A 17785-nucleotide genomic window follows, 5' to 3' on the forward strand; every position below is an offset into this window, starting at 1 on the left:
AGCTTGAAGAAGCCTGTGTCTTGTTGGATTCCACGTGATCATTAAGGATAAGAAAAGCCTATTTCACCAAATCCCATTAATTTGTCTTAGGTTTTGCTCTAGCTATTGGTTACCCAGCTATAATCATAACTTTGTAATTGTGTAAGGACTCAGGAATGCAAAGCTTGTTGTTTCCAGGATGCTATTAGATTCCATATAGCTAGTTTTGGTAGAAACACTTACAGAATAAATTGACAGTAAAGAACAGCAGTATATGGTGTTCACCCAAGGATTCTAGAGAAAGGAGATAAATTACTGTTTCATGTAAAATCATTAGAAACTTTTTGGAACAATCAGTGGAAACAGGGATGAATATTGCATGTTGGCAGTGAATCAACATGGATTTGTAAAGTGAGATCATGCCTCACAAATCTAGTATCATCCTTCAGAGAAGCCAGAAAACTTGTGGATAAGGAAATTATGGTTGATATAACCTACTTGGTTTGTGATTTACTGAAAGCTTTTTAAAAAAACCTAAGAACTCAGGATAAAAGAAAATGACTTCACATAGGTAAAGGCTGGTTAAAAGACCTAAAGCAGAAATCAGCAATAAATGACCAGTTCAGACAGAGGAAGGAAGCTACCAGTGAAGTATCCATGGGATTTGTCCTGTGGCCTGCACTGTTCCTGACATTAATAAGCAGCCTAGAAATGAGAAGGAGAAAATCTTGAGGTATCTTATTTTGCTGGCAACATTAAGTCATTCAGAATAGTCAAAATAAGATTTGTCTGCAAAGGATTATAGGAAGAACTAGGGTATATAAAATGAAATCAGCAAGTGGCAATTTCAAAATTGGCAAAAGAAGTTATTTTTGCCTCAAATTGCATTGTTAAACTGTGAAGATCTCTGCCATGAGATGTTGTGGTTATTAAAACACTTAGATGCAAAAAGTTATTGGATGAAATGAAAGAAATATCCAGGACTATTAAAGATAGAGATGCCCCTTCTATTTCAGAAACTACTCTGCCACAAATCGCTGGAGGCTATAAAAATTTTCTGTGGAATTATTGAGGTATATTGCACTGTTATCACAGTCTTCCCTGGAAATCCACTTCTGAACACCATCAGAAATTGGTCCTGGGCTAATTAGATACTTGAACTGATCAAATATAGTATGGGAGGGTCTTTATAAATTCATCTTATATTTAAAAATGACCAAGTATTCAGCATATCTGAATAAATGTAGATGTCATTGGAAATTTCACAATATTGTTGTCTCTATCATCTTACTACATGATTAAATGAGAAGACAACCCCTCTATTAAGATTACTCTGGTACTCTGCATTCTGAGTACCTTTCCACACACATTTGTGGAGTTCATGAGTGTTTTCCATAGTATCTACAATCAGACAAAGTAGGTATCAAATGACACAGATTGGAAATTATTTTTTTCCTTTTGCACAACAGTCCTCTTTTCCAAAGTCAAAGCTGAGAGATATAAAGTTAATTAAAAGCATATATGTTAGGCATCATGACCAGTCTTGCAGCATAGAATTTATGTTACCAATCAAGCAATCCTTGCTTCTAATAAGCACAGACTGCTGGTTTGAGAAACTGCCCTCTGTTACCTTTTACTGCTTTGATCTGAAGGTAGTGAGTTGGTCATAGTGTCATCACTCACACTTTTGGTGAGTGATGCCCTCATTGTCTGAAATAAGCAGTAGTTTCATTTAGGCATTTAAATTAGTGTCAGAAAGTCAGGAGGAAAGATTTAGTCATTTAAACTGCATGGAGAACCTGCCCAAAATACTATATGGCTCAGGAACAATGCAAAAATTTGCTAAATATCAGGCTGCAATCAAACATAGATACTCAGGACATAGGCTAGTCATTCAATATTTATTGGAAATTTTGCGTTGCAAGAATATTGCTCATCAGAATTAATCTGGAGACAAAGGGGAGAGTATTCAATGTATCAGCACCAGAAATATCTATCTGTATCATAAACAAAATCCTGCTGGCTATTCTTGGTAATCTACCTCCAGTAAAATACCTAGTAAGACTCTTAACTCTGTTTTTCCTCTTCCATGAAAGGTATAGCTGTAGGGGTACCACTTCATACAGGTAAGAAAATGTTCAGTGCATCATGGTTCCCGTCTTCATTATACCATGGCCAATTTAACCTGATCCAGACCTCTACCTCTATTTGTGGAAGACAGCTTCATCTGTGGTCCAGAAATAATCAGTCTGAATCTCGGAAAGCCACAAGACTGAGGTCAAAAGTAGAAAAAAGAATCTGAGCATCTTATTGTTCCACTGAATCCCAAACTGTATTCACTGTCACCTTTTTGCTTCTGATAACTTTGATATTTCTTTAGTGTCTGCGGCCACTGGCAAAATACAAAGCCATTGTATCTTCTACCACATGCTCTTTCAAGCAAATAAAAATTATCTTTGCACTAGTATTTCTTTCTTGAAAATGAGACCTTCAAATTATAATGTCTGTTGGCTTTTCTAATATCAGAAGTTTGCAGGAGAAAATACTTTGGAGACATGATGATTATTACTTGCTTTGAGGGAACTATTGTAGGTGTGGAAGACAGGAGAGCACAAAACTCATGTTAAAACTATCTAATGGCTCCTTTTACTCATCAGATTCAGCTTCTTAATTCATATTGCTGACAATGAGTTGCCTGGGTCTCCATTCTCTCACAGGCAATTTCTGTAGTCTGGATACATGTAGTTCTGTAGCAGTATTTTGCAAAAGGAGTAGAAAGTGGTGATAGTGTTAGATGTCCTTGGATACCCTGTGATTTGCAGCAGCATCAGGAGAGATGATTGTTATTTGGTATCAAACAGTAACTCACTATAGAATTTTCTAAACTTGAGTTGGCTTTTCACCATGTCCCAGAACCAACCTGACATTTCACAATAGAGGAATCAAATGTCTTTTGGCAGCTGCTGATGTCATAGTTGCTTAGAGCCTGATCTCAGAATTTGGCAGCCAAGAGCCACTTTATCTGTACGCAGCTGTGTAAAACAGAGAATAGAAAATCTGGGTGTCAGCAGTGCTGTGACCTTCATATGGTGTTCAACAGAAGGCAGAATTGTTATTACTAGTTTTAAACTGTGAATACATATTTTTGGTTTTGTCAATACATGAAGCTAATGACAGCCTGTCTTGAGAAGCGTACAGCATATCACTCAAAATAGATTTTGTTTCAATGAAAGAACCTGGACAGAAATGTTGCACTTTGCTTTACCCTGTTCTGCCATGGCTGATGTGTTTGCCATCCTGAGGAGAGGGCAACACTTGTCTTCTTTTAGGATATTAGCCAGAGTTGCACTGAGAAGCAAAACAATTGATCTCTGCAGAGTGGAAACACCACATCTGATGCTCTGGTGTTTAGTCTGTTCTGAGGAACTGTGGAAATTCTTTAGAAGAAAATATTCTGCATAACGTGCAAGATTTCTAATCTGCCAAACCTCTGAGGCTATTGGGCTAAAACTGGGGTTTCTTTTAACAGTTTATGATCTGGCCAATCTGGTCTGCTTGTAATACAATACAATACAATATTTATCACTTGTGGGCCTTGGCCAGTATCATAAATCAATTGAACGATAGTTAAGTAATATTTGAACATCAGTTAAGCCTTAAGTGAATTAGGGGTTTCTATTCACATGGTGGTCATCTGTCACAGATGGTTATGTGTTGAAAACAGCACAGTTCATTTTCATGTCTTTTCCTATATTCTTGTACCTCTAGAAAAGTAAAGTTAATTGACTTCTGCTTCCTATCTGTAGTATCAATTCCTATAAGTAGTGTCTTAAAACATGAAGAGATGAGTCAAGAATAAAGTAAAAGGTCAGGAAGAATTATTATTTTTTTTATAAACAGTATATTAATAAACAGGAATTGATGCAAGATTAAAACATCAAATCAAGAAAGAAGCAGAGGAAGTTTAAGATTTGTGAGATGCAACTCTTATTATCTTTAGTCTGAACTGTGTGATATGTGTTGTTGTCTTTAAAATCCCGTCTTTTGGGATTTTATAGGATAATATAAGGACCACAATAATATAAGGACCATACTTTTAGAATCATCTTTCTGACTACAACAGCTGCATAACAACATTTGAAAACATGATCTTTAAAGGGTAGAGTATGAAAAAAAATAAAGAAAATAACAGTTTGTGCACAGTCTGCTAGTTTTGCCAAACTTTCAGTTTCCAAATTAGACTTCTTGTCTGTGTCCTTCAAATGATCTTTCTTCCAGAAATTGGAGTGGTATGGTTGGACCATGGAGTTTGCATCAATAAAAGTGAAGCTCTGTTCCAACCAGTTCCTAGTTGAAACTGGAACTGAGTGAAGCTGCAAAGCCTTCTTCTATTGCAAGGATTACTGTAACTTTTGCACATCTCACATGGCATTATCTACATTCAGAACTGGAGCTTGTCTCTGGCAAGAGTTGTGCTTCCCTAATTATTTCTGACATGCCCGTTCTCAGGTGTGAAGCATTTATTGGTATCAGCTACTGAAAGGTCTGTGGTCCCTTTTAAGTAAAATTTTATTGTCTCTGCTACCAAATCTGACAGGTATTATCACTTATTTCATGGGCTTATTATCCACAGTTTACTTTGGCCTATTGGTCTTCAAACAGGGTTTTTTTTTGTACCTCATCAGCACCTGGTCTTGCTACTCCATTGATGTAGCTGGCATGAAAATGCATCTGGCTCTGCCATCTGGCTTGATTTGAACTGATTACTGATTTAATAGAGTAACAGTAAATATGTCAGATGAGTTTCTGTCTGCCTTTTTTTGTAATAAATATACAGAAAGTTTCTATGCATCTGCTATTTCACACTGCAGATTGCTTTCCCTTCAGTAGAAGTCTTTGCAGATAGTCTCAGAAACAGCAAGAGCTGTTGCCTGTGTTTTTCCTTACATATCATTGGTATATGAAGATACTGCTTCCTCTGTTACTGTCACTGCTGTGTATAGGCTGCCACTTAATTTTTCTGTGAAATTGCTGTCTGTAGCACATGCATTAGACAGCAACTACAATACATGACGTATGCATTCTTCATACTATTTGCATAGATTGGAGTTTATGCACTTGTTCTGCACCAATCCATTTTTCTTATGTTCCTTTCAATGCTCACTATAGCTGTTTGTTTTTTTTTTTTTCAATGAGTGACATTTCTCTAAGGTTAGGTTTTACAAATGTAAAAAAGATTTTGGTTTTGCCTTTTCTAAGATTACATGTGGGTGTCAGTAGTGTGAGCTGTGCAATATAAACATTTTTTTCCCCTGCTATTAAATACGAATATTTACTCAGGTAAAGGCAAAACATAACATTTTTGTTTCTACTGTTCTTTCTGGGCTCATTAAATATTTTCATGATGGGCTCCAATATTTAAGGCATTGTTCCAAGAGTAGTGACCTGATGATCTGATGATCTTTCCCCTCTTCCCCTTCCCCCATGAGTAGTGCCCTGCTAATCTTCCCCCCCCCCCAAAAAAAAAAACAAACAACAAACAACCAAAAAAACAAACAAACAAAAAACACACACACACACCAACAGACAAAACAAAAACATGTTATAACAATGATTTTTGTCATCTTCCAATATAAATTCTGTATGGAGTCTCCATTCTTGCTTCCACAATTTTAATGCCTGCCCAAGGATTTTGTCTGAAAATTCACCATTCCTGATGGCTGGCATCACTCCATGCTGATGATTTCCTTTGTTTCTTGCCCATGTTTCTTTGTTTCTTTGTAAATCATATTCTCCTTGTTATTGTGGGTCTCACAAGATCAACCTCTGCAGGCATCTTCCATATGTCACATGCTGAGTAGAAACATAAGAAAACACCAGATTTATTAATTAAAATAGTTCTAGATTTATAAAACTGGAACAGAACTTCTGCCTTGACAATTCAGTGTCCGCAGATGGTAAAGACTACATTTAAGGGCCTTTGATGCTATTAACCTTTTGCTGCCCCAGACAACACCTTCAAGTGCAGCTTTCATAGCTGTGGGAGCTGCTGCCAAGATGGCTCTTCACAAAAGCCAGAGCAAGCATCAGTGGAGGTGGATGAACTCTTCTGAGGAGCTACATCTGCTCCAGGAAGGTACCCTTTGAATATATAGACTGCACTGGGTGGTGGAGTTTCAACTGTGAGGAACTGTGAGGCTGTGACAAGAACGGAGAGGGTGTATCCCACTTTGTAAGTCAAGGCTTAATTTTGAAGTAGACTCTCAACAAGTTAGGGAAGAACTTTCCTTGGGAATAGATTTGCCTATAAATGCTTTTAAACTACTTTGCTGAGACCAAACTGACAGTAATTTGTTGTTCAGCAGGTGAAGGGAAATGCTGTTACAAAAGTCTTTGCTCTGGGAGAAGATGGACTCAGATGCTAGACTGCTGCATAATTTTGATTTATTATTATTATTATTATTATTTTCATTCTTTCTAACTTTAGGTGATTAGTTGGTATCTGGGGGAAGTGCTTTTGCAAAAGGATGAGGAAATATAATTGTTCTTTGTTGCAATTCTGTCTATGTACAAGGAATATTTACAGACTACCATTTTCCTTGAATACTATAAGAAGTAAACATGGGAGAGTTTTAGTACTCTCCTTGGACAATGATCTACCATAACCACCTCTTTTTTTGCTTAATTTCTTTCTTAAAATCACCTTACCTGCTCTCTAGTTGTCTCTGGGATTTTTCTGCCGCCTGATCTATGTGTGCATGTGGTTTTGACTGTTCTCCACTGAACAGTGATCATTGCCTTGAATTTGCTCTTAATCCCCAAGGAAAATTGCAATGGTTAGTTCTTTTTCTAGGCATCTGTTTTGGGTGCTGACTTTTAGTGTTTCATCTGTTCCATGGAAGTTTTGTAATCAGTTTTACATTTAGCCTACTACTTTATATTTGACAAAATGTGACTCCTAAGTTCAACATTACTATCAGATAGCTTTGCTGTCCCTATTTGTAGATGCTAGTGTTTACTGTATGTTATCAAGCTGAAGTTCTCCTTTTCCCCACATAATGTTTTGCGTGTTTTGTACACAGACTCCACATTTCAGAACAGACAAGAATTCACACTTAAGCTCACGCAAAGAAGATATTTAGTTTTCCCAGGTTTCTGGGTGGGTTGCTAAAGCAAATCGTATCTATTAGTTTTAAGAAGACCCCTCAGATATTTGAACCTGACCATTTTTCCTGCCAGCAACACGTGGCAAGAGAATTAAATAAGTTAAATTGCAGAAATATTTAAGATCTATTTTAGCTAAAGCCTTTTCGTAAGATGTTTGTGTGCCAAATTATATCTGGAGTAAACTTCTACAGGCAAATGCTAAATCCAGAGCAAGGGGTACAGAAAGAAGTGTAAAGGGAAATAAAATAGAAAGACAGACCCTTAGCAATAATGAACATTGTTACAAAGAACTTTATGGTATTAACTTAGATAATTGCCAGAGTTGTAAAATCCAGATTTTTCAGTCTGCAACGCTCCTGGGAGGTGGTGGAGTTGAAGAAAATCGAAAGTAATGGTTCATATATAATTCAGAATTTTATTTCTTTTCACCATTCTCAAAAGAGTAAACGTGACCTACTTTCTATATGGTGTAGTTTAGTGGGAAATTCCCCCAACTCCCCGTGTTAGCTTGCTTGTTCCTTTCTTAAGCAGGTGCTAACTCCCATCTCTGCTTTACTACTGCTGGCATACTATGTGCTAAATGTGTTGTGACATTCTTTCCTCTCAGTTTACAGAGAAGATGGTTGTGCTCTTTCCCAGATTCCAGTTTTGTTAAGCTTCTGGGATTAATGTAGGATCAAAATTAATTTTCTGCATGTTAGCTGTCAACCACAGTGAAATAATTAAATAACAAGCTCTCCTCTAAGAGTTGTGCTTTTATTATTGCAATCATTACTTGTAATGATGGTTTAGAAATGGAAAAAAAATATGCAAAAGCACCTGTATAAAAACTCACCACTTCTTGTTTATTTGTCAAAATGCATGTTTGGAATAAAATAGGAAATTTGCATTAGAAATCATAGAAGCATAAATGGTTTGGGTTTGAAGTGACATTAAGGATAATCTAATTCCAACCCCCCTGTCATGGGCAGAGACACCTCCTATTAGATCAAGTTGCTCTGGCCTTAACCTGGCCTTAAACACCTCCAGGGATGGGGCATCCCCAGCTTCTCTGGGCAATCTGTTCCAGTGCCTCACCACCTCATAGATTAGATATATGAAAGCAATTCTTTACTAAATCTACCCTCTTTTAGATTAAGGCCATTATCCCTTATCCTGCCTCTACATCTGTGACAAATTTTTCCTCCCTGTCTTTTCTGTAGCCCCTCTTCATATATGTTAAGGGTACCGTAAGGTCTCCCCAGAGCCTTCTCTTCTCTGGGCTAAACAGTCTCAACTCTCTCAGCTTTTCTTCATAGAATAGGTGCTCCAGCTAGAGAGCTGGATCATAGCCCTCCTCTGGACATGTTCTAGCAGGAACCGGGTGCAGGACCTTGCATTTGGTCTTGTTGAACTTCACGAGGTTCACATGGACCCACCTCTCAAGACCTTGAAGGTCCCTCTTGATGGCATCCCCTTCCTCCACTGTGTTGACTTCATTACCCTGTTTGGTGTCATCTGCAAACTTGCTGAGGGTCAATGAACCTGAAACTCAAAGATGAGCCAGTACCAGCTCCATTGTAAGGCTGGTTTTGAGCTGGAAGGATTTCAGTCCAGAAGACTTGTTCCAACCCATCTTTACCACAAACAGGGAGCAATCTAAAAAATCTGAGAGAAGAAAATAAGGAAATTGGACCTAAGGTTACAAGTCAAGCTTGTCTCCTTATACTTTACATTGCTACAGAAGTATGTTAGAGAGAGGATGGAATGAAACATAGCTTTGTTTCTGCCCCCTCAGAAGAGCCAATATTTAGTCTGGTGGATCTAGTCTTATATAGAGGAGAAGGGAAGAAATTAAATGAGTTCTGCTGTCAGTGTATTAAGCTCATTCACACCTGTGGAGATTCTTCAAATTTTTCAATTATTTTCCCAGTATATTATTCCATCATAAATGGAGAGAGAATAGGATCATGTTAGCCCTCTTTTTCTCAAATACATATTGAGTGGACCTAAAGGAGATGATGGAATATATGGTTGAGAGTGTTCTACTTTTCCTAAGAAGAGTCATGACACAATTTGATTGTCAGATGTATGCAACAAGCAAAATGAAATCATATTTCTCCATTAAATGAAATGTATCCTTTTAGAACTGTTTGCATGGAATGATTTGAAAAATAAGCATGGTTCTCTTTAGCCATAGTTTATTGTTCATTTATTTGAAGTAAGCAGTTTCTTTCAGCTGCAGACATTAGACCAGTGAGCAAGAAGGCTTGTTCATATATTTTTGTTTTACTTTTATGATCCAAGTGTTAGGAGCTGGGAATTTGGATCCAAAAGGGATGAATTTACGTATGCAGGACACGTTGTTCAAGGAGCTAATACTTACAGTAAACAGAGGTTGCTTAACTGTTGAGTAATGCTACAATAGTTATTTCCAATATTTTGCAAGAAACAATGTTCATGCAATGTTTTACCACTAGCAATTTGCTGGTGGTTTTAATTCCATGCCAAACAAATCTCTAAGGGCTGCAATTTCAAAAACATGGAGTATCACACATTGGGAACTACACTCTCTTTCTACTTTTGTAAGGTAAGCCATATATGGAAGAGATACAGCTTATTTTCTTCTCTTAAAGTTACTTTAATATCTAAATGGTAAAAATATTCTTGTGACATCATGTATAATCAATTCCATGCATTGAAAAGAGATAAGGGTGCATTCAACTTATATTACAGGTAATTCTGCTTTAAAAAAGTCTTTCTATCAAGAATATAACAGATCACTTCAAGACAGATATAGTCTGAAGGGGCCATATTTACCTTCTGTTTTATCAATGTTCAGGTGTTTACATTATAATGAGTTCAAACCTAGCAGTACAAAAAATCTATACCATATTAGGAAGTACTTTTTGTCTGAATTCTTTGAAAAATATATTTCATTTATTGTGATGAAGATAAGAGTGGAAACAAGTTTAAAGTGCTTGAAAACAAATTATTTTTAAAGCACCCATGGATCTCTCTCTCTCCAGATCCTATTAACATTCATAATGTTCCCCTATTTAGTGTACTTCACTGTAGCAATACATTATTGCTAGAAGTTTTCTTTTGACTGGTAATAGGTTGCCATAGTCTAGTGGAGCTCAGACTTAGTAACCACTCTTACTAAATCAATTTCTTCCCTTTGAGATAAACACATGTTCTTATTTTACAGATGGAGGACTAAGGGATAAAGAGGACAGATGGTCTTTAAAACATCTTCTTGTGGTCATCTAAGTGGCAGAAGGAAGCTGGAGATTTTAACTCTTATGCTTTTCCTTTCTCTACTCTTTGCCATTTATAAAGGTATGCACACCTATATATAAATACATACAGATTTAGATGTCTGTATTGAAGGGAGGTACAGACTTGAAACAGATTTAATTAAACTCTACTGTTCATTAATCAGAGTTTTGAGTCCAGAATACTGGAGACTAAGCATGAATATTTTGAGGAGAAACTAGTTTTCCAGTTTTTCTGCCACCAGTTTCATAAGTTTCTTTACTGTTGCAATCCTATCATTGCCACTTTCTTTAAAAATAATGTAAGATCATTTTGGTCTGAAGTAAGAAAATTCATGTGTATTTACTTATGTGGTGTAATGCTGTGCATACTGAAATACATACATAATTATTTTCCTAAACACATCTACATTGTATTAACTGTCAGCAGTTTTTATGCAGTTCTAAACAGATTGGTCTTTGGTTCCTTCACTTTGTTAAGGCAGTCTGATGAAAACTTTAGGTGGCCCTTGGGAAGGGTTGCTTCCAATTTGAACTTGTAGTTTAAGGTATGAGGTACATCAATTTGGTTATTATTTTTTATAATATAATTTATATTTATAATTAATTTTTTATCAAGCTCACCTCAAATTAGCATTCACTTGTGAAAGTAATTATATTAGTAGGTCTTTTCCTCATTTCCTTTCTCTATTATTTAGTCTTAAATTCCTTGATAAGTAGTAGCAGAGCTGGTATCAAAAAGTGTGGCTACATCCGTGCATTTAAGCACACAAAAATCCCACCAACCAACCAACTAACCTACCAACCCAAAACAACTATTTAAGTATTTCTCCCTCTAGAGTCTGCTTTACAGACAATATCTGTCTTCAAAATACAATATGTCTAATGTTCCTTGGTGAAACATACACAGGAGAAGACTGGCTTTTCATTGAGATATCAAGGTACATGTGGGGGTACATGAAAAAAATACTGAGAACAGTTTGCCAGGCTCCTTTTCCATAGGATGCTGGTTAGCATAAAGTTAAGTATACAGTGCTCACAGTAGAGTAGACTATCTGTTCTTAGTTGTGAAAAATGGTCTGACATCTTGTCTTTGGTATGAGGCTAAATAGGAAGCAAAGGAAAATACAAAATAAAAGAGCAGAAATTAGTGTAAGAAGGAAGAGGGTTAGAGGCATGAAGAGGAGCCAGGTTGAGAGGAGGAGGTGGTGGTGCAGAAGTGAAAATAATACTTCACTAAAGATAGTATATGAAGATGAATGGAGTGAATTGAGCAAACTGGACAGAACACTGATAAAACTGGAAACTAATTCCACTACTGTGGAATTAAATAACATGCTAAGAATGAGGAAATCCACAGGAGAAAGCAGATAAAAGAAAGGTTGCAACAGGGGTGCATGTCCCTGAGGAAATGCTTTTCATGCTGATTTATGCACATTTTCTCTGGTGTGTTTCACTGTTTATTGCTCTTCAGAACTGATAACTTTTTGATGGTTGGAAGTCATAATATTTTGTTCTATGAAGAAAAATTTGCTTACGGGATTTCATGGACCTATTCTGTGTACCATTATTTATCTTTAACCAGTTCTTCTTACTGCCCTTAAGACCTGAGTATTGCTGGTTTATACAGCACCTCCTAAAGGAACACTCAGCATGAACAAGCTATAAAACTATACTACAGAGTTTGCCAACCCCTCAACTTAGTTTTGAACACTTTGGTTTTAGGATGAGAAGAGTATACTCCATTATTTAGGAGTAACTGGAACATCCGTCTTCACAGTTTTGTTTGTTTGTTTGTTTGTTTTTGTAGAAAAGAACATTTGTTTCAGATATGAAATGAAAGGATAATAATTGAGAGTCATCTATGGGCTCCTTTAATATACAGGAGCATGAGTTATCTCAAGGAGCACTCACAGAGCATTGCATTGAAACTTCGTGTCAGAGAAATTTCCAAAGCAATGCTTGTAGATTATTTGGAAGCGAGAAAGCAGAAACCATTCCAACTAAAAATCATTGTCTTCTCTCCAACAAATATTATGAATAGTTCTGGTGATACTGCATTCCTAGACACCATGAACAGTAACAAGTGTCCATATTTGCATTTCTAAACATTTAAGGACACTTAACACTTCTCATTCTAGAAGAAGGGAGGTGCATGCAATGAAGCCGTTTCAATATCCACTTTGGAGCTACACCCATATTCACCAGTAAACTGTGCTTGGACCAGGACAGCTGTGACTTTCTATGTAAATAGAAAAGCTGGACAGGAAAGAGAAAAAAAATACAGAGCAGAAATATAAATGACAGGTGAAAATTTGCAAAGATGTTTATCTCCAATAGGAGTTGCTAGGAAGCGATGTGTTAGATTTAATTGCCTATAAGTTGGTTAAAATTCAATTCTGGATAGAGAGGATACATCTAAATACCCTGATGTATGATGACAAAACAAATTTACTTGGCATATATACAATGATTAGTGGTAAAATTACTCTTAAAACAGCTGGTCATCTGGTTTTCCTGGGTTGTATGTAAAGTTTAAAAAAAAAGTCTAAAATTTCACCATTTTGCTCTTGAAAATGGATGACCTTCTCTTTTCATTTTCTGAAGGTGAGTGTATGTGAATGAGATAAGCTGGAATGTCATCTTGCAATATGTCATCTACGGCATGGTGATTTCCCATATGCAGCCTGTTTCCCAGCAGTAAATGCAAACTGAATGGAAAGAAACTTCTCCTTGCTGGAAAGTACCTTGCATTTACAGCAGGAGTAGTTGATATGCTATAAGATCCCTGCTGTGTTTTACTCCTTACTCTCTGGAATACTGTAAGAGGGGAGAAAATATGAAGAGTCTTGAAATTTAGAGACAATTATCCTTCCCAAGTTTTGCGTGGTTCTCAGGATGGTGAGTAATGGGTTGCTTTTCTGCACAGCAGCACAGCTGTACAGCTACTGGATTTGCTTCAACAAAACATCAACTTTTCAGAGAAAATTGGCTTCAGGGAGATAACAGATGTACAAAAGAAAATTGGGAAAGGATAATTCTTAACATCTTTGTATTTTGTTTACTAGACACTTTTAAAGGGAGAAAAAGCCTAAATGTTATGGCAAGTTGCTATTTTTGCCCTTATAAACTAATTTTATAACCATTTGCTCATATTATTGCAGCACCACAGATAAGAGTGCTGTTGTTGCAGCTTTGCTAGATCACATACAACCTTCCTCTTCCAAGCACTTGTGTCTTTGGTACTATTTAAATGGCAACAAAAGCTGGCATGCATCTATGGCTTCACTGCTTGTTCTTTTGAAGAATGAGAAAAACTCTGGTTAACTCTTCTCTTTGGTCTATTGTTTTTGTTTGTTTGTTTGTTTGTTCATTTTGTTTTGTTTTGTTTTTCAATGACAATTGCAGACATTTTGCTAGAGAGAATTATGCTTCAGTCTCTCTCTGAATTTTATTTCTGTTTGATAACAAAACACTCCTTTTGTGTTTTGTGTTTGTTGCATTATGCTAGCATTCATGGACACTAATTCCCAAACATGGGGTTGTTATTCCTGCTTGGGGATACAATCACAGAAATATAAAAGACAGAGGAGTTATGAGTTTTGACACAATTCCAGAAATGTTAGAAAAGGAGAGGTCATGATGCCCTTTCAAGTGAGGTGGTGAGTGGAAATGTTTGGGACCTACTGTTCCAGGAAACCTGTTGTCCTCATCAGAGGAGCTGTTTGTGGGCACCATATAAACACATAACAAAAAGCTGACTCCTGTCCTGGAAAGCTTGTTGTCTAATTTGCAACTTCTTTTAGCAGCAACTGTCCACAATAAATCTCAAAAGGTTGCTTTCTGTCAACAATTCATCTGGGCTTTCACTGAGGCAAACGTGGAACACCAGCAACACTGAAGTCTGCCTCTGACCTAAACATATTATTGCATGTTTGCTGCAGAAATAGCTACAATAGCCCTACATACTGTCTCTGACAGTGTCATTAAAGTCTATGCCTACAGAGGTATGTGAAGGTGGGGAAGGAGGCAGTTATACTTCCCAAGAATATTCTCCTGGTCAACAATTTGCAGGTAGGAGGTTTCCTAACCCAGGGGTAAAGATGTGGTATTGAGGTGACTTTGTCTCAGTGGATTTATCTTCCATAAACTTGTCTAGTTTTCCTCTGAACCTGTGTGAACTGATAGTATTGAGTATCTGGTATACAGTGTCCCACTGCATAATTATGTATTATGGGAAAATTTACCCCTCTTGCTTTTTTTTGAGGCTGGCACCTGCTAGTTTCAAGTGTAAGTCCATTTTTTATGACAAGCTGTAGTCTTTTGGGATGACCTCAAGTAAAAGATACAATCAAACACCCACTATTTTATTACAAAAGTGTTGAAGTCAGGAAAAGTCACTAGTGATGGCAAAAAAAAAAAAAAAAAAAGAAAAAAGAAAGAAAAAAAAAAGACAGAAACAAAAAGCACTATTGTTCTGCCTAGAAGCCCCCATGTACATAGTGAGATAGTCTCTTTGCTGACAACTCTTAGAACACAAGACAGTCTGGGAGCAGTGAAATTTGCCTGTTTATAGGAAACTGGATTTTTGACATCCCGTGGTTCAAGAATTATGTCAGACCACGTTTTTGCTCTGTTTTTTTTTTTTCTTTTTTTTTTTTTTTAGATAGGGTATGTCTACAACATGTTTACAGGAGTGATTTTAATTAATTTACACAGAATTCTATGCTGCTGCTTACATGCTGTACAGTTTAGCTGTACAAATGACCTGCTTATAGCAAGCAGCAGTCTTTCTTCTCCTCTGAGGTTTGCCAGGTAAACACACACATTAACTTGCACAGTAGTCTTCATTTGCTTCATTTTTTGCTGTTGTTTGCCAGTTTGTATGAACAATCAAACAGAAACAGAACAAATGCTTAGACATTCATATATCTTGGAAATAAATCTTTACATAGTTTACAAACAAATAATTTCAAATGAATGCTTAAAATAACTATTAAATAAGTCTTCGTTTTCATGCTGGGCTGAGGTTTTCTTCCACATCTGTAGTAAATTGTCCGAAGGAACATTGACTCAAAGAACTGGATTGTCTTAGTAGTATGGTTAGGGTCAATGAAGGAGTCATGAAAAAGGAGTACTGTAATTTTACAGTTGATCACAGGAAAAAAATGGTCTTATATGTTTCAGAAAATAAAATGCATAAAATTACTTTCTTTAGCAGGATCTGTAGTTTCACTAAGTCTTCTGCCACCCTTTAAGCAGACTATCTTCTGTGTCTGAAGGGATCCTATAAATGGACAGAAAGTTATGAAATAGAAAAATGGTAGAAATATATCTGTCAGAAAGTGTCAGCTGGACAATTTTTCAGGAAGTGATTGATGGTTAAAGTTTCTGTATTATGCATATTAATTCCAGTTGACTTTTGTAGCCTAGATTCAACTTTCATATTACCCAGTGTGGCTTAATGTGCAAATTGTCCCTTAGCTACATAAGGGATCATGTAGTACCAATTCCTGCCACCTTTCCTCTCTGAGTTGCATAAATAATTGTTCTTTATGAATTTTTCCTTTGCCATTATTTTATTTATTTATTTTTTAAGGGGTAGAGACTACTGCTGTCTTCCTGGGTGTTGTGGGAAGAGCTCAATTACTCTAATAGAAATCAAGAAAACCTACATTATAGAAGAATGCTTTCCATGGAATTATCTTACAAAGTATGTATGCGTCTCATGTGAGTGCTTCTTCACCTCAAGGCAGATTCTGTATAAAACAAAAGTCCAGTGAAAGCACAATTTCAATAGCCTGATTATAGACTAAGATTTGCATGAAATAGGACATGTTAAAATAACTGGGAAGAGTAAACCAATATGAACCAACCTTCTTAAAAAGGGAGAAAAATATATAGTCATCTGGGATAATAGTTGTATAGGGAGAGAGAAATGAACCAAATTAAAAACTATATTAGTCTTGCAACTATTCCAAAGAATAGTGATGATTATAGAAAATAGCTAAACAGCTATGGGAGTTAGGTTCTGCTCTGGTATTTGTGTCCATCTGTGGTATTTCTGCACATGGCCGCATATAACTATGGCCAGTGAAGTCAGCTCTTTGGAAACATCTCTAGAAAAAGGCGTTCCGGTGCTGTGTGAACTAATGCTGTTTCATGATTTCTGTCTTGCATTGTAAAAAGGCAGTGACCAAAGAAATAGAGGAATAGAATAAACCTGATTTTCAGTGTTAAGATAGACAGATAAAGAAGAAGTACCTGACCTACAATATATTTTGAAAAAAACAAGCTATACTTATTCAAGAATTAAATATTGTATGCATCTCTGTTAATAGAAAGCAAATCAATCTTTATCTGTTGTGGCCATTGTTTTTGTTCTAAACTGCTCACTTTTCTTCAAGCATTTCTCTCTGTGTTGTTTTACCATCTGTTTATGAATATAAGTAAATATTGTTATTGTAAAGATACTCTCTAGTCTGGCTGGTAACGTGTGATCCAAATTAAATCCTAGCTCTCTAGGGAGCTGCTGATTTTTAGTGGTTCTGAGTATGTGAGACTGAGAGTGTGTATGAAAACCACAAACCACCAAGGTATTTTTTATTTTTGCTTTAGAGAACCTGCCCCTACATGGGGAGGGGGTGCTAGAAATCTGGGTGCATGAGGTAAGTGTATGGAAGTTCTGCTTACATATGGAGTGAATTAGGAAAGGCTGAGAGAGAAAAATACTACATTTTCCAGTGTCCATCATTATGAAAGTGGAGTAAGTGTTAAGCAGCTGCCAACTTCACATACAGATCAGAATACTGACACTAAGCTTGTCATCTTTAAGTTGCTTATTTTACCAATATGTTTCTCTTTGTTCTTGATGGGGGGAAAATTTTAGGCAATCTCAAATATATTAAGTATTGAAGTTTGAATGGTTTAGATGGAAAATTTAGCCACGTTAATAGTGTATCATCATTTTTCTATTAAGGAAAAAATAATGGCAAAGGTTACAGGACATAATTTAAATATAACCAAGTTAAATAAGGACAGAGTGGCCCCATGATAGGAAAAGAATTAGCCCAAGACAGCTTGAGAGGAAACAAAGCCACGGCGGATCTATTTTCTGCATCTGTAAATAAATACAAAATGAACCACTCAAAATTGACCTGAGAGACACTCCTTGGTTTTGGAGGAGATAATTCACTGGAAATGTCAGCATAACAACAGGAATATGTCAGGTGTGAGTGAAAAAATAAATGAGTTCTTAAATAGGAATCAGAAAAAAAAAATTAAAATAGCATCAGCAGTATATGTAATGATGTCCTTTATGCCTATAATCACTTACATGATATAATCCTGTCAGTAAAGGAAAACAGGGAAAGATTTTCTTA

General features: G+C 36.4%; 2 long non-coding RNA genes across 9 annotated transcripts in view; one reads left to right on the forward strand and one right to left on the reverse strand.

Annotated features, from left to right (window-relative positions):
* LOC137856885 (uncharacterized) overlaps positions 1 to 17785 on the forward strand; it is a 211287-nt gene that overhangs the window by 150645 nt on the left and 42857 nt on the right. For 6 of the 8 annotated variants that reach the window (XR_011096843.1, XR_011096849.1, XR_011096847.1 and 3 more), the window contains 3 exons: positions 10337 to 10467; positions 11243 to 11344; positions 16003 to 16116. This is a non-coding gene — a long non-coding RNA (uncharacterized lncRNA). The remainder of the gene's footprint in view (positions 1 to 10336; positions 10468 to 11242; positions 11345 to 16002; positions 16117 to 17785) is intronic. The other 2 variants (XR_011096846.1, XR_011096848.1) reach the window with 2 other exon arrangements.
* LOC137856888 (uncharacterized) lies at positions 3989 to 6165 on the reverse strand. Its single transcript, XR_011096860.1, has 2 exons — positions 5974 to 6165; positions 3989 to 5832 (listed from the first exon to the last, which is right to left on the reverse strand). It is a non-coding gene; the product is annotated as an uncharacterized lncRNA (long non-coding RNA).

The sequence above is a fragment of the Anas acuta genome, chromosome 5, assembly GCF_963932015.1.
Source record: "Anas acuta chromosome 5, bAnaAcu1.1, whole genome shotgun sequence".
Taxonomy (NCBI): domain Eukaryota; kingdom Metazoa; phylum Chordata; class Aves; order Anseriformes; family Anatidae; genus Anas; species Anas acuta.